The sequence below is a fragment of the Crassostrea angulata genome, chromosome 10 (genome assembly GCF_025612915.1).
Source record: "Crassostrea angulata isolate pt1a10 chromosome 10, ASM2561291v2, whole genome shotgun sequence".
Lineage (NCBI taxonomy): Eukaryota > Metazoa > Mollusca > Bivalvia > Ostreida > Ostreidae > Magallana > Magallana angulata.
In genome coordinates, this window is record NC_069120.1 from 40,991,945 (window position 1) to 41,008,603 (window position 16,659).

At 34.1% G+C, this 16,659-nt stretch overlaps 1 long non-coding RNA gene across 2 annotated transcripts; it reads left to right on the top strand.

Annotated features, from left to right (window-relative positions):
• The first annotated feature begins 1,221 nt into the window (after positions 1-1,221).
• LOC128168157 (uncharacterized) lies at positions 1,222-13,434 on the top strand. 2 transcript variants are annotated; one of them, XR_008241302.1, is made up of 4 exons: positions 1,222-1,452; positions 9,870-10,023; positions 10,245-10,304; positions 12,329-13,434. It is a non-coding gene; the product is annotated as an uncharacterized LOC128168157 (long non-coding RNA). The 2 variants fall into 2 exon arrangements; XR_008241301.1 differs by lacking the exons at positions 1,222-1,452; positions 9,870-10,023 and having other exon boundaries at positions 10,038-10,304.
• The last annotated feature ends 3,225 nt before the right edge of the window (positions 13,435-16,659 follow it).

Below are 16,659 nucleotides of genomic sequence, written 5' to 3' on the forward strand. Positions count from 1 at the left end.
TTAAAATTTTGGCTAATCACTAGAAACTCACAAATAGATCATTTGATACAGAAAAATTAAATATCAAATTTTTCATCTCAAATCGTGTCTAATAAGAAGTGTATTGTGACGTCACATTTTATTTACTACCGGCTTCAGCAGGTAGTACGGAATACACCCGGTTTGTTAACCAATCAGATCTTGCGTTATAAGCGACATAGGAAATGATATTTTATTTACTTGTGATAATGATAAAATTACAAGATAAACAATCTAATTTGTTCGCAATGCATTTTGATTAGATTTTGTATTTTTGGTAGGACTTTGAGTAAGTTCAATAGCTTACTCGGAAATCGTGGTATTGCACTCAATCGGAGTATGAGTAAGAAGAGGGTTAATAAAAATTGAACCATTTATAATACGAGTAAGATTTATACAAGCACATCGGTAAGCTTCGGTAACAAGGGTACGCTTGATAAGTCAACACTAATCACTGTGCTGGAGATACACCGATCGTTAAACCCTACTCACTGGGTTAGGGAAGCCGAATCAAGCCTAGACCCTGTGGCTATCCGATTGTGCAAGTACTTCGTAAGGCGTCGGAATCAAGAGTACGCTTCGTCTGTGAACACTATCACTAGGCTGGGGACACCCTGATCGGCGAACTCTACTCACTAGGTTAGAGAGTCCTGAACTAGCCTAACTTCCGATGCCTTCCGATTATGTTTGTACATCGGGAGGCATCGGGAACCAGGGTACGCTTGATCAGTGAACACTACTGACTAGGTCGGGGAAAATCCGTCGGTGAACACTACTCACTGGGCTAGGGAAGCCAGATCTCGATAGTTTCCAATGCCTTCCGATGGTACTTGTACATCGGAAGGCATCGGGAACCAAGTTACGCTTGATCAGTGAACACTACTGACTAGGTTGGGGAAACATCCGTCGGTGAACACTACTCACTGGACTAGGGACGCCTGATCTAGCATAGATTCCGAGGCCTTCCGATGGTACTTGTACATCGGAAGGCATCGGGAACCAGGGTACACTTGATCAGTGAACACTACTGACTAGGTTGGGGAAACATCCGTCGGTGAACACTACTCACTGGACTAGGGACGCCTGATCTAGCATAGTTTCCGACGCCTTCCGATGATAATTGTACATCGGAGGGCATCGGGAAACCAGGGTACGCTTGATCAGTGAACACTACTGACTACTGGGCTAGGCACGCCTGATCTCACCAAGCTCCCGTGGCCTTCCGACTGTGCAAGTTCTTCGTAAGGCTTCGGGAACCCGGGTTCGCTTGGTCTGTGAATACTACTAACCAGGTTGGGGACACCCGATCTAGACTGGTTCTCGATGCCTACCGATTGTGCAATCACTTCGGAAGACTTCTAGAGACAAGATACTCTTGATAGGTGGACACTACTCATTAGACTAGGGACACGTCGGAAGGCCTCGGGGAAAAATGTAGGCTTGATCTTATGTAAATAATTCTCATAAGGCTAGGAGAAGATTTGGAGAAGAGGAGGTTCTTCAATATTTTTCTATATATGTATATAAATATTGAATATGCATAACACCCCCCCCCCCCAAGTTAAAGTCGCTATGCCCCTATTAAATCAGATAGCCATAAATGTTGTGTAAATAGATGTTTTGAACTTAACATATGACTAAGATTCTATAAAACTAGTTCGTAGTGTTAATCAAAGTACGCATTTATTAGAAATATAAGTAAATTCAATGACGTAAGTTACTGATTCATTTCCGGAATAAGTGCTTACATTTCGAATCCAACCGGAATCTTGTCTGTCACATTTATGTGAAACAACATAAAACTTTTAAGGGGAGGGGGTCAAAACTTTTTATCCCAAAGCAAAACCTCTAACCCTAAATAAAACCTAATAAGGCCTAATATTGGATGTATATTTTGGGATGTTCTTTCCGAGAGAAGAAAGAACCATACGTGACACGCCTAAAATGGCCCCTAAAATTACTGAACAAAATTATTTCATTACAACGACAGACATGTGAATTTTTCAATTTATGATCCAAATGTCCTCAGTTTAGAAATATGACTTAAAGTTAACCTTTTGTCAGGCATAATGCAGCTTTATTGTTAAAAAAGTAAGTTTTCTTTCCGAAAACATTGTTTGTTTTCAAGAAAGAATTATGTACCCACAACTCATAACTGAAAATAATTGTGTTTGTTTTAGCTCTATATTTTCTATTCGAAAAAGGATGAGAAAAATATTTTTGACTGATTTTGATTGAATTGTAACAGTAGCGTTTGGCATCATATACTGCCACTGCGTGAAATTAAGGAAGGAGTCTTTTCTGGTTTTCGACTTGTCAAGCGTAAATTTGATTAATTTTTCATTAAATCAAGATGAAAGGAAATTAATATTGAATTATATTTTTTCTTTCTTTTTTACTATCATACAATTTGGCATAGAAAAAGTAATCAATGTTTAGAATCTAACAAGGACTATATTTTTGGCGTAATATTAACGTTGGAAAATGTCACATATGTTTCGTAGTTCAGAATTGCTGCAGATTAATGGGTCTGTTTTAGCATTTAAAAAACAGTAAGATTAATGTTGGATTTTTTTACTAATGTGAACTAATGATATGATACTTGGGTGACAGAATATGTTTTTTAGATATGGTTTGCCTATCAAATTACATTTTTATTAGCTTTTTAAAGCGCCCATTCTATACATTGATTTGTGTGGAAAAAAAACAAACATTAAAATCAGTTTTTCTCTCTTTTTGAATGGCCAATATATTAGATTTTCTGTCAATTTATATCTTAATATAAGGTCTTTATGTAAAAATCAGATATATTTTAATATTGGAAGCATAGAAAATAATCAAAATATCTTCAAAATTTAAGAACACTAGAGGAAATGCGGGCTAAGCAATATAAATTTTAGTTTAAATATTTATCCCAATTTAGTAGTGCAAGCTGGTAGACATTCTGATATTCTATCATTTCATTAAAGAATAGAATCTTCATATCTTAAGTAGATGTCTACATAAATGCAAAGAACTATATTTATTTCATTCTCCTGTAAGATGAGGAAAAAGATAGTGACCTTGACGACCTGACCTTTATGCGAAAACAAGGAGGTCAAATTTGATTAAACTGATAGAATTATTTGGTTATATGATCTGTTTTACCTTGTCAAAATTTCATGAATTCCTTATAATAAGAAGTATGTTTGATAACGAGAAGACTCCTTCCTTAAATGAGATAAATAGAGAAAAAAAATTATCTATATCAACTCTTCTACAAAATTCTAAAACAATTTGATACACCTGAAACAATTTTAGATTAATGTTGAATTATTAAGGTTGAAATTGACTCTTTATATCGTTCTTTGTATTTGCTTTTACAAGGAAAGTCACCAATTTGTCTTTTGAATGCTCAAATAAAAAGGACAATACTAGTAACTTCAGGTGTGAAAAGATCTCCATATATAGATTTAATTGCCGAAAGCTTTTGACCCAAATTACTAAAGTTCAAACAACCAATCCTTCAGATTTACCCAACAAATACCTTGTCATCAAATTAATGTTTTATACGATAGCATCATACAGGGCTAACCTTTCATTAGATTGAACAATATTGCCATCTGTAACTCGAGTGATCCAATCGTATTTCATATTTCACGCGAATGATAACATATAAGTTTAGGTATTCAAGCGAGAGTTATCCTTCTTCTTACATGTCTCAAAACTGTCACTTCAGTATTCAAAAGTGCAGATCGACAGAAAAAAAAACCCAGTTATCTATGTATTTTTCCCCACGTTATAAGAATAATAAGAGATTCAAAAAGATTTAACGATAAACAGTAAAATGCTTTATTTAGTGGAACCACCTCCACCCTCTATACCCAACCCCCCCCCCAAAAAAAACACAGGCATTTTATTGCCAATCTCCAACTTTCTTCCTCAGGAAGGAGTCTTCTCGTTATCAAACATACTTCTTAAAATAGAAATTCGTGAAATTTTGACACAGTCAAACAGATCATATAACCAAATGATTCCATCAATTTAATCAAATTTGACCACCTTGTTTTCGCATAAAGGTCAGGTCAAGGTCACTACCTTTTCCTCAACTTAAAGGAGAATGAAAATAAATGTAGTTCTTTGCAGTTATGTAAATATCTTAATGAGATATGAAGATTCTATTCTTCAATGAAATGGTAGAAAATCAGAATGTCTATCAGCTTTTACTACTAAATCTATCTATACTACTATATTAAAATAATAGACTCGAATTTTTTAGCTTTAATACCGATAAATCGAAAGAGTACTGTCTTTTGTTTTAGATATTCTAAAAATCATTGATACTTCAAGATTACCAATTTGTTCTTATTTTTTTTCAATCAAGCTGTGCTAATTAATAATCAACGAAAATTCCTCAAAAAATTCCGGAAATCATCTATATATTTTTGGATTTTACAATCTTGCGCATGCGCATCACATTCACGCTAAATCAAGGCATTTTATTCTGTTTCCACAATATCACATTTGCATGGATAACCTTTGAGACGATAAAACATATGCGTGTAAATTTTCTTTGGAATTTTTTTCTTCTGTAAATCAAAGAAAATTCGGGAAATAACACTAACACAGGGCATTTACTAAATAAAAACCTGAGAGTTTTGGATGTCAACATGGTCTGTAAAAGACGTTGTTGAAGAAATATTGAATTCTGTAATTATAAAATTACACTTTTCGAAGAAAGGTATTTACAGCTTCAAAATGATTTTATTGCGAACAATTTGACTGTTATTTTAAATGCAACTTAATTTATTTTCTCCAAAATTGTTTTGGGGCAATTCTGCAATTTTCTGCTACATTACGGGTATATGAAACGCATTTTAACTGTGGTGAAGGCCTTTCCCCAGACACAGTTACATTATTCAAACAAAATCTACTTGGCCTAAATATTTAAACTAAAATTGATATTGGTTAGCCCGCATTTCCTCTAATTTTCTTAGATTTTGAAGATATTTTGATCATTTTGTTTTGTGCTTCCAATATTAAAATATATTTGATTTTTATGTGTTATAAAGACTTTATATAAAGATATAGATTGACATAAAAGCTAATAAATTGACCATTTTAAAATAAGAGAGAAAAAAATTGATTTTAGTAATTTTTTCACACAAATCAATGTGTAAAATGGGCGCTTTAAAAAGCTTATAAAAATGTAATTTGATAGGTAAATCATATTTTAAAAACATATTCTGAAACCCAAGTATCATAATATTAATTCACAGTATTTAAAAATCCAACATTAATGTTATTGTTTTAAAAATGCTAAAACGGACACATTAATCTACAGTAAATTTGAATTGCGAACCATGTGATATTTTCCTACGCCAACATTCCGCCAAAAATATAGTCCTTGTTAGATTCTAAACATTGATTACTATTTCTATGCCAAGTTGTATGATGGTAAAAAAGAAAAAAAAATATACTATTTTAATTTCCTTTCATCCTGCATCATCACTTACGACAAGAATTGGACCAGAAAAGAAGGAATTAAGTGGGGCTATTTATATTGTTTCAAAAATGGGTGGGGGGACTGCTTAATATGGCCCGTCTCCTCCCCCCTCCAGAACCTGGTTTTTGTGTTCCACTCTGATACTAGGAAATTTTAAAATTTATTTTGTTAGAATTCAAAAGGTAAATGCGATATATCAATTATGTCGGCTATTATCTCAAAACTGCGCATGTTTTCAAGTTTGTTAATTCGAATGACTTTACTGTATTTACTGTATTATTACTGTATTAACGTTCAAGTCGAGCAGTTTTCCAGCGGACAATTTCTTCGGCCTCCGACATTCTATAACTTTGACTAATCCATTATACTGAGTACATGCACTAGTAAATGTGAATGAAATGAAATTGCGAGTAATGATATCAAAGTACTGTATCAAATTTTAGGAGCATATCATATCATTATTTAAAAAAAATAAAACATAAACGTTCCCCATTACTTGTCATAACCATGATTAGATTAGATCTATATTATTGTTTTTATGTGTATACCCCTCTCTGAGAGCCCTTAAATAAATAAATATAATTATTTAGCTAGAATGAAAGTTCTGTTATTAGCATTTGCTTCATTATCGGCATAATATGTGACTGAATTGAGCCTTTATATTTTTATTTGTTTAATTTAATTTAATTTTTTAATTTATTTTAACTTATTTTTTTTCTTTTAATGGATATCTTCATGTATATGCACAGGGTCGGTCACTCATGGGTAATAAAACTCAATAGGAAACCTTTATTTATTCGTACGATTTATCTTATCGAAAATTGGTCAAATTGATCTGTGTCAACAAAGGCATATCACATCTGAGAGGGAGTAGTTTGGGGTTATCTACTGAACTAAAGAAACGTTAACATCCGTAAACAGTGGCGAAATATACCAAATGTACCAGCTTGGGGTGGTTGACTTACAAATAATATACTGTACGGAAACTGTCAGTTTCGAACAAAGAGATTCGTGACAAACAAGATAAACTGTTTTCGTCATGTTTATAAAATACTTTAAAAACAGAAAAAGTCAAGATGAGATTATAATGAAAATTTACAAACAACATCTTCCTCTGAGAAGCGCTAATAAAATCTAATATTTTCAGGTTGGAAAAAGAAACATATTATTCATCTTGGCCTGGTTTTCTAATGGTGTCCAAATCAATGTCAATACATGTCCACCTAAAAAAAACCCCAGACAATGTTAATAAAAGTGTTTTTAACAAACGTAATAAAATATCAACGTTCTATTTTTTCAGAGGGGCGGGGGAATGAAAATTTACATGTAAACAAATTTCTGCAACCAAGAGAGTTTTTTTTTAATTGCACACAGTTATTTTCTATCTGATTAAGTCTGCTTTTTCTCCTCGGGTTTATTAAAATTAAATTTTAACCACTGCCTTAAATCGTGATAATTCCTGTCACTTTCGATATCGACTAAGTCGACAAGATGAATGAAGCATACAGACAAATGAATCAATGTTTACTATGGCCCATTTGAAAAAAAAATTCGCCCATGATTAGTCCGGAAAGAAAAACGTCCGGATTATCGGGATCCGGATAATTGCGGCATCACTGTGCTGTAGTAATTGTTCCAATTGTTTTGACAAAAGATTGGTGTCAGACATAAGATTATTATAGCTAAAACCTGCTCAAATCAATTATATGCGTTGCTTATATACTAGATTCTTTTAACTGTGTCCAATAAGGCGATCCGAGATTAAATATCAGAATAAAAACTGACAGGTGTGTGTAATTAAGCCTAAAAACAGAGGACACTTGCTATTAATATCGGTATTTTTGTCTAAGGTAGAATTAACGTAACATTGGCTAATCTTGCTTCACTGATCTTAATTAAGCGGCATTCAAAAACACGTTTTTTCCCCAAAAAGAAGGATATAGTGAAAATCAAATCACGGTGTCAATTGCGACACCTTGAACAATTGAGTGCTTGGGTGCCACTCCACAACAATAAGAGCGGGTGTCGGGCGTAATCACCCACTGTTGTGCAGTAGTAAATAATAAAAGATTTTGTTAATACAACTGTATTTCATATTGCTAATTACATTAATCATATTGTTACGTGCTTAAAGCATAATTTGCTGTTTTCGTCGTGTCAAAAAAAAAATCAAAGATTCAATGGTTTGGCTCCAGGATTAATTAATAAAGGTCAAAACCTGGGACATTTTTCAATAATTAAGCAAAATTCATATTTATAACAATATGATATGACAAAGCCATCTTGCTCCTAAAACATGTAAAATTTATTCACATTGTAACAGTTTGAAAGTGACTTATAGGTCCGTTGGGCCGGGTGTATTGATGGTATATTTGTAAAAGGAATTTTGTAATTATGTTATCTACACATGTCACTATAATAAACTATTTACTTTTACTTTACTTATAAGGGTGAATTACAAAAAGTTTTAAGGTCGTTGACAAATTTAGAACTAGGTCTCTGGATCATATAAGTCATTCGTGAAATATTTCTCTTTTATTATAAAAATTACGCTTGAAATTTGCAATTGTCTTACATGTAATATTGAGACACATTTAAAAGCATGACATTTTTTCGATGTTTTCCATCACCACGAGACAAGTCTGAGACTGATACATGATCCTGGGGTCAGGCACCATAATTGGATGTGCTCACTTTTATTCTCAGCCCCACCTTTCCTTTATATGCTTCTGTTGTAAACTGGCATTAAAAATGGACATTGCACATTGAACATGTGCACACAAAGAACAAACGAAAAGACAGAATTTACTATCTTTCCTTATACTAGTAATAAGGTTCCTCGGTATTATTAATAGTTTAGAATAAAACAATACGCATGTTGTGTTTTTTTTTTTTTTGGGGGGGGGGGCAAGTAATAGTTCTGATTGATGAAAAATTTCTACATATTAGTTGGGTTTTTTTGGGGGTTATACCTGTTTCAGTTAATATAATACAATTCAGCACAGCAATCGTTGCTTTATCACAAGTCGATAGAGGGACTTCATCAGGGTTTGAGTTGCGTTTACAAATTAGTAAATTTTGCTCTGCACGAGATTGCTGTTTTATTTGTTGTTTGGGTCGATGTCCACCCGTAAAAAATCACGTAAATACACAAATAAACACGGGGCCATCGAGTGCTTGTTTTGTCCCGCTCATATATTACTTATCTCCGGATTTCGTAACTCCTGTTCTCTTTATCCATGACTATTACGTATATAGAACTGTCTTTGTTTATTTTATGATAACACCCCGATATATAATATATGTATGCGGGGAGTAAACAGGACATTTATCTTTCAAATTTTAACGAAATCGACCTCTTGAGGTCATTACTTACATAAGGTTTCACGGAGTGCATGTGTGCAGATTTTGTAACCTCTCTACCCAGTTTAATAAAATATGTCATAATTTATGGTTAGTACAGGTTTACATGACTGTGATCTATCTAGGTATTTCATCTAAGAAATATAAATACTAGGATTTAAAAAATGACCTTGCCTAGTGAGTCTGCTTAATTACATAGATTCGATACTAATATTAGAAATATGCGTGTATTTTGCCCGGTTAGTTGAATGTAGAACTGACTCGTAGAAACACATTTAAAAAAGCTTTAGATTTAACAAGAGATCTACTTCCTATGACGACACGATCTTTTAAGTAATTTTTTTTACCAAATCATTGCATACAACTGGTAGTGCCATTGGTCTTATGCTAAACCGGAAACTGCATTGCGACCCAATTATTAAGTACCCAAAATTAAGTACTTGGTTTTTTATATACCACATCGAGACGCCTTATCCATGTTTTAATGTTCTAGCACCGTTCTGAAGATCAAATCAAATCGTTGGAATTATTTTTCATCGAAAATTAGAAATTCGATTGGTGTTTTTTCAACTCTCTCTGAATATGCGTACTCATATATAATTTCTCTTTGATTGTTTTCTAACACTTGCTTTTAAAATCTTGGGAAACACTGTTCATCAATAGTAAGCTACAAAAATATGGTGTTTTTTTTTAATTACTTCAAATTGAAATAGCTCAAATCACTATTCTTTTTTTTTTTTTAGTTTAAAATCTAATTTTATCGCATGATAAATCTAGTCTGTTTGTGTTAGATAAACTAAAACAAATATGTGAATTAGATATCGAGGTGTAATTTTGTCAGAGTGTACATATACATGAATAATAATAATAATGATATAAACAATATAAAAAATTCCAAATACAAGAAAATATGAGTGATTGAAAGTAAATGTCATAAATTATGATATACTTATGATCAATAAAAGGTACTGTGCATAAAAGAGCATAAAATATTATATTGTAGAATACAGAATGCAAAATGCCAATTTTGAGTGGCTAGCCCGTGGAGTTGTAGAAGACCTAAGTAGATTTACAGCGGTCCCGGTTTCGAATTCTGGTTACCCCAAAGTTTCCTCAACTTTTGCAATGAGCAGAGAATACGATTTTTGGAAAAAAAGGTATTATATTCTTATTTGCTCTGTGACACAGCAAGGTGATGACTATTCAATCCGGGTCTTCTGAGTGAAAGTAGAGTAGGATTTGATTGGAGGGCAATTAGCAGATCTAATTGACCGTAAGAGAGAGAAAATCTAGTTAACGTGTCAGAGACGCGCTTATATAAATACAGTGTATGTATAAGTGTTCTCTACATCAGGTCTAACAATCTTCAAACTTGTAGACACTGCTGCTAGTGCGATGATGGAATGATGGTGTTTTGCAGAAGAGAAGGTTTTGTAAGGTATTGTAAAAAAGCTAACGCATGTCCCTTGATTCACTTTAGGTTGCACTAACGGACGTAACCAAACTTGCTTCACGCACGTGTTGATTTTTGGCACGAGATTTAAGAGGACTGGGTGGTCATGACCTTTTTACACTTTGCTAATCTTCTTAAGACGAAGAGTTCTGTATATGATATCGATAGAATGGGAAAATATTCAAATTTGAATTTGTTTTTTTTTTTACTAAAAATATACTTTATGGTTAAAATGGTACTTAGATTTTTAAGGTAGATCTTATGCAAAGTTTGTTGAGCGATCTGTCTCCCTAAGTTTTAAGACATCTTTATGAGACGACGACCGATGGATTCCAGCAAGGAGTGTGGAGGAGGGATGAGGCGGGGGTGTTATCAAATGAACAGATTCAATGCCTAAATTTTAAATTTATTCATGGTTAGCACTTTGTCATACAATGATTTGAAGAAAAAAACGGCGAAAAAGGGCTTTTTGTTCAATACTTTTGATGTATTTTCGCAAAAATATTATGATACTTCATTGAAAAGACTGAATTCTGTTCAGAGCTATTGTCCCACAGCGTTCGTTAAAAGTGTTCAAACGTAGCCAGGCCGCCAGTAAGGGAACAGACTAGATCCTCGGCCAAACTATAATCTTCAAACGGTAATCTAACCGTCAGTCTAATCTAAACATGTTATTGATCAAATCAAATGAATTTGGTGTAAGCTCGTGTAAGCAAAACTTATTTTGACTCCTTCCACATTATACCGGTAGGCCTAGCATACACAATGAAATTATAAAAACTGTTTCTTTGAAATGATTAAAAAGGATACTGAATAAATGATAATACGAAGATATCTTCAAATTCTTTACCGTCTTGGTCACACAATAATGACTTCGAGATTTTGAGTTTAAGAACTACAAAGATAAAAGTCACTTCATAACTATTTCAATAAGAAACATATATCACGGGTATTGTTGACTGCAGTTAATCAAATGCTGTTGAAAACTACTCATACACGTTACTTATCAATTTATATTGCTTTTACGAATATAAGTTGAGTACTCCAGTAATCCGGTATGTGATTCTTAATCTGTTTTGGCTAAAGGTGAAAAAGTCATATACTTTTGTTTTGCTGTTTTTTCCACCTTTTTTTTTTTTTGGCCCTCTCCTTTTTTTAGTTGACCTTTCACATGAAGAATAATTTTCTCGGATATTCAAGCCATCATGTCGCTTATGTTCCGTAAACTGTTATTTAAATGGAAATATATCACAAAGCGCTACTCTTGTTAACTTCATAAAAACATGTAATATACAAATAATAGGTCTTTGAATATAAATTCTGTATGAATAATCAACTCCTCCTCCCCCAAAAGCCCTGCAAACGGGAAATTGTAATGCCAACTTGATTTAAAGGACTCCTTTAAATCTTTTTGCATAATGTTGCGTCGGGTGTGGAAGGCCTCCGATTAAGCTACTTTGGGGTTTTTTTTCTCGACAACGCCTGCTGTGTTTACGCCGACATCTGTAGAACAATTGGACATATTACATATTAAGATGCTACTTGTCGAGGTTAAAAGTTCAACAGATATCAGAAAATATCTCATGAGATACAAAATATTCTTACTTACTATAGCTCAAAATGCTATATTTCATAGCGATGTGCACTGAGAAACCTATAAATGTAAGCACTGCATATTACATCAAAACTTCAGAAATTCTAATATTTCATATCAAAATGTTAAAAAGGAAAAGATTGAAACCCTTTTTGGAAAAATGGAATCGATTGTTTTCAGAACTCTCCCTTTCTCTGTATTTCTATCTAAAAAGCACGCATTTCTTGCTGATCAAGTTTTTCGTTGAAGAGATCAGCAAGTTAAAATTGAACCTATCACATCGTCTTCTGATATTCTAAACCATACGTAATTACTAGTGCTATTAATAAATGATACTCGCGCAGTTCTGAGGTTTGAAATATATTAAGTGAATTTGTTACTGCAAAAATCAACCTTTTCTTTCTCTTTTTTTCAGAAGGCAGGTAGTGGATCATTCGAGTTCATTTTAATCAATTACCTCCGTGGACTGACAAAAATTGTGATAACACAGAGACCTAGTTAAATTCTTTAAAGAAAATGTGCCTTCACAACGGAAACATTCCCCTTGACTTCCGTTAAGCAGGTGCCCTTTGTCCACGCAAGGCCGAGGCCGTGACAGGAATATTGTGTGACGTAGGTGCCGCATATATACCCCTCAGTTACAGGTGGGCGGAGCTTTCAACTGCAAATTTAATCTCCTTGTTTAAAATGATAAAGGTATGATGAAGTTTGTTTAATAGTCGACCAAGACTCAAACGTATTCATTTCTTTCTTCGACTTCAGTTTGAGAGTATAAGCTCAACATTTCTCCAACTGCAATTCAACGAAACTCTAAAATTTGGATTCTTCGAAAAGAATTGAACAAGACAATTAAGGAGTTTTAAGACCATGGATTCTGACTTGAGAAACCTACTTTTGAAGCTTACCAGGAATGGAAAAATCGAGAGAGCTGCAATTATTGACAAAGCCGGGAAAATTGTTGCCTGCAGTGCAAATTTTACTTTCAAAGACAGTGATGTGAAAACCATCAACTATGCACTTTCCGGACAATATTCATCACTCGTGAGAATGAAATTTGGCAACGAGATGTTCATGTGCTTCCGACAATGTGAGGATAATGACACGCTTCTTGGGAAAAATGGAGAGGAGATTCTCGTGGCTCATCGGAAAAACGGTTTCTTGGTGGTCGGGATAGGACACTCGGATACCCCCGGGTCCTGTCTATACGAAGTGACTCGTTTCGCCAAGAGGTTCGACTCCAAGAGATACAGCTGCAAAATCGTTTCGTAAACTGGATGCATTCAATGTAACACAGGCCTGATTATCGTTGTTTTGTTGCGAAACTTGACATTATAAACATTTATGGAATGGACGTTCAAATTTGAAGTGACCATTTTTTTTTACCGTTATATTAACATGGGAACGGTTTTTATATATTTTTTACACTGGAAAAATGTTCTCAAAGTAAGAATGGCATATACTTTGTTGTTATATTTTTTTTGTTTTTAATGTTTTAAGTGTTATTAAAATAACAAACTCGAATGCGTGTTGTTGATTCTTTTTCTCAAAAAGACTGAAGACGATTATACCTATCTCTTGGGACACAGTATTCAAACGACTAATGATAGAGGATATTTCGGTCTTTCAGTGTACAAGTATCACGAGAGAGAGAGAGAGAGAGGGGGGAGAGAGATTTTAATCAATCGACTTGCAGTAGTTTATCGAAAAATTATCGAAATAATTGTTGCATTATATTTAAACAAGAAAATGTCTCATTACTAGAAATCTGCGACAATAACTTGACGGAAACTAAATAAATGTAAAGTATGCTTGTAAATCAACTATGAATATTCCACAAAATGAACGTTTTTACCATTCTTTGCGTAATTGCGAAAAACACTCAACCAAAATCTATAGAGAAAATAATATCTCGGTCATTTTAAAATTAATCATGTTTTGAAACATTTTTTGTTGTAGCTTATAATAAATCAAGCTTCACTGGTGTATTTTTTTCTCTTAGAATTACATGTGCATGTACTAAAAAAGTGAAAACAATTAATTATGAATTTGCAAATAGAAATAAAATTTTCGGAATAAATTGAAGCTATGAACTTTTGAAGCATGACCCAGTGGCTTTGATTGGATAGGTTTTGTTTTGCAAGATTCAAGGATTATTCCTCTTTCGATCAGATGAAAATTGCAATGAGGACAATATTCTACAATAAGATAGTCCAAGCGTACAAGTAAATATGCACAACCTTCGATAGCCTAAGTCAAATTTACATTCTTTCGGATTTGGCATCTTTGCGTAGATCAATAATTGTATCTAAAAAATTATATTTGAATATGATAATTAATCTTTTAAGATCGTGTCCTCGGAAATACAGTTGATCGTGGGTGGTTTCTGTGGGTCATAGATGACCTTTCTGATCAAGAGTCGGGTGAAGCATACAAGGGTTAGTCAGTTAATTATAAGGGTAAACAAGAGAAGGACAATGTGGCATGACAAACATTGACATTGTGAAGAATGTCCTCAGCACGTGTACTAAAGAGGACATATACCCCCCCCCCCCTCCCTCGTGATAGATGCAGATATGACCAGTTCATATTTTGTCATACACCATATCGTATTTTATTCCCATATTACTAATGCTATTATTTTGAATACCCTCGTCCCTCTTTTCGAATGGAACTAAATGAAGTAAGGTTTGACACAGTTGTCAAGTTTGCTCCGTCTAGCCAATTTCCCCTGCACTGCTGAGATTGTAAGATTTTAATGCCAACAGGTAACTAACAGGTAAACATTGCTCTTACAACATAGTTCCAATCAATTAAGACAGAATGCACTCGCACAGCTAAAGGTATACCCCGTGTCTTATGCGTGATGCAAACTCGTTTCGAAATCAAGAAGACTCTAAGATAAATCGATATTTACAAGAACGGGCGTTTGGAAAAATGAGTAGACTGTTTTCTGATATAGTTAATAGTAACCTTTCGTCAAATTGCGGCTACATGCCCCCAGTTTGTGAAGTTTCTCGCAAGCTGTTTATCTTCGTGCATTAGATACGTAGACATCTGATTGAATACTATACATAAGAAACCAAGTTTGGAAATTTCAAAAGAAGAATGTCGGCTTCTGCCTGGCAATAGAATATGGAGAGTCTTGAATCCCGCCTTATCTCATTTAATTAGAACTTCTATGCAGAGAAAAAGCTTTTGCAAATTCAAACATGATTGCTGTTCTTGGCGAACCATAGGTACAAGAGCTTTTTTTTATTTTACCTGTGAACGCTGAAATACGAGAACAAATGGTAAAGACATGGTATTGAAATGGAGTGAAGACTCTCATGTACAAGTAAATATAATTCCACGATAAACGTGCAGTTTAAGCACCATTATTGATGGAAGTCAAGTCGTTGAGAAAATTGACGTAGTAAGCCTACAAGCTACACCTTCTACGAGGTGGTACCGCCAAACAGTGCAAAATGGTTGAAGTGTTCTGACAGCAGATCATCGTCCGTCAAATATTTGTCAAGCAATTTCACTTTTTGAAAGGTAATCTGCATATTCAATGATTGTAACCAACGTACAAGTAAAACTAGTACCATGCGTACTGTAAAGTACAACTGTGGGTACTTTCATTTTGTACCCGTTGTCAAGACAGTGGCGTCTTTAATGTAAAAGGTCAAAATAACGAGTGTTTTCTGGGTGTACTCGAAAGCGTTAGCTTATAGTGTATCATCATGCTATAATGTTTATGTCAAGCATATTCTAGAATGCAACCACTGACCTAGATAACATGTACCGCTCGTGAACCGAATGTCCTAGAAAAATCACATCACGCTATAATTGTCATCGATGTCACCTACCAAATTGACCTTGAAATCAAGGGTCAAGGTCATGGATCGATTCCGATATCAAATAAAGCCCAATGCCTTGTTCAGTTATAGCTTGATATTGTTGAAAAATTAATACCTGATATCTCTTTCTCTCTCTCTCTCTCTCTCTCTCTCTCTCTCTCTCTCTCTCTCTCTCTCTCTCTCTCTCTCTCTCTCTCTCTCTCATTTTCCACTCAAGCGGTTCGGGGGAAGGGTATTAGGTCAAAGGCAGGTTCCGAGGGAATCTTCGATGCTTTTGAGAGATATGTTGAATCTTTAGACCAAATATTTCCGAAATGTCACTAGCGTTTATGGAAGACTTTCTGTGCCAATTGTTGGCTTCATACCGTGAAAAGTTTAGGCTGTTATATAGTGTTGATAAAACAGAAAGAAAAAAAGCAAAGGAATAGTAGATAAACAGTGAGCATTGACCTGTAGGTCGATAACCACTGTAATTATTGAGAAGTACTGTAGTACTGATTACTGAATTCAAGGCTGCAAGCTAAACATTTCAAATTAAGAGGGCTCGATGGTCATAGCTATTTTAAGACTGTATTGACTTCCTTTAGAAGAGGAGTTATATATAAATATATAAACAAATAGAAAAATACCCAGATTTAAAAGATGAATCATATGGATTTTTTCTTTATTGAATAATTGTTTAAAGCTAAACAAATAATATTTTAAAATTCTACACAGATCTGACGCTTAATTATACGACCATCCAGCCTCCTTAACTTGGAGACGAGTCCAATGTGTGGGGAAAATGTTCCAAGTTTTGAAGCCGGAAGAATTAACAGACAATATGCAATCGGTAGAAAATACGCTTAATTAAATGCCCAAATACTAGTATATCATAGCTTTCAACGTGCAATAAATCTGGCATGGC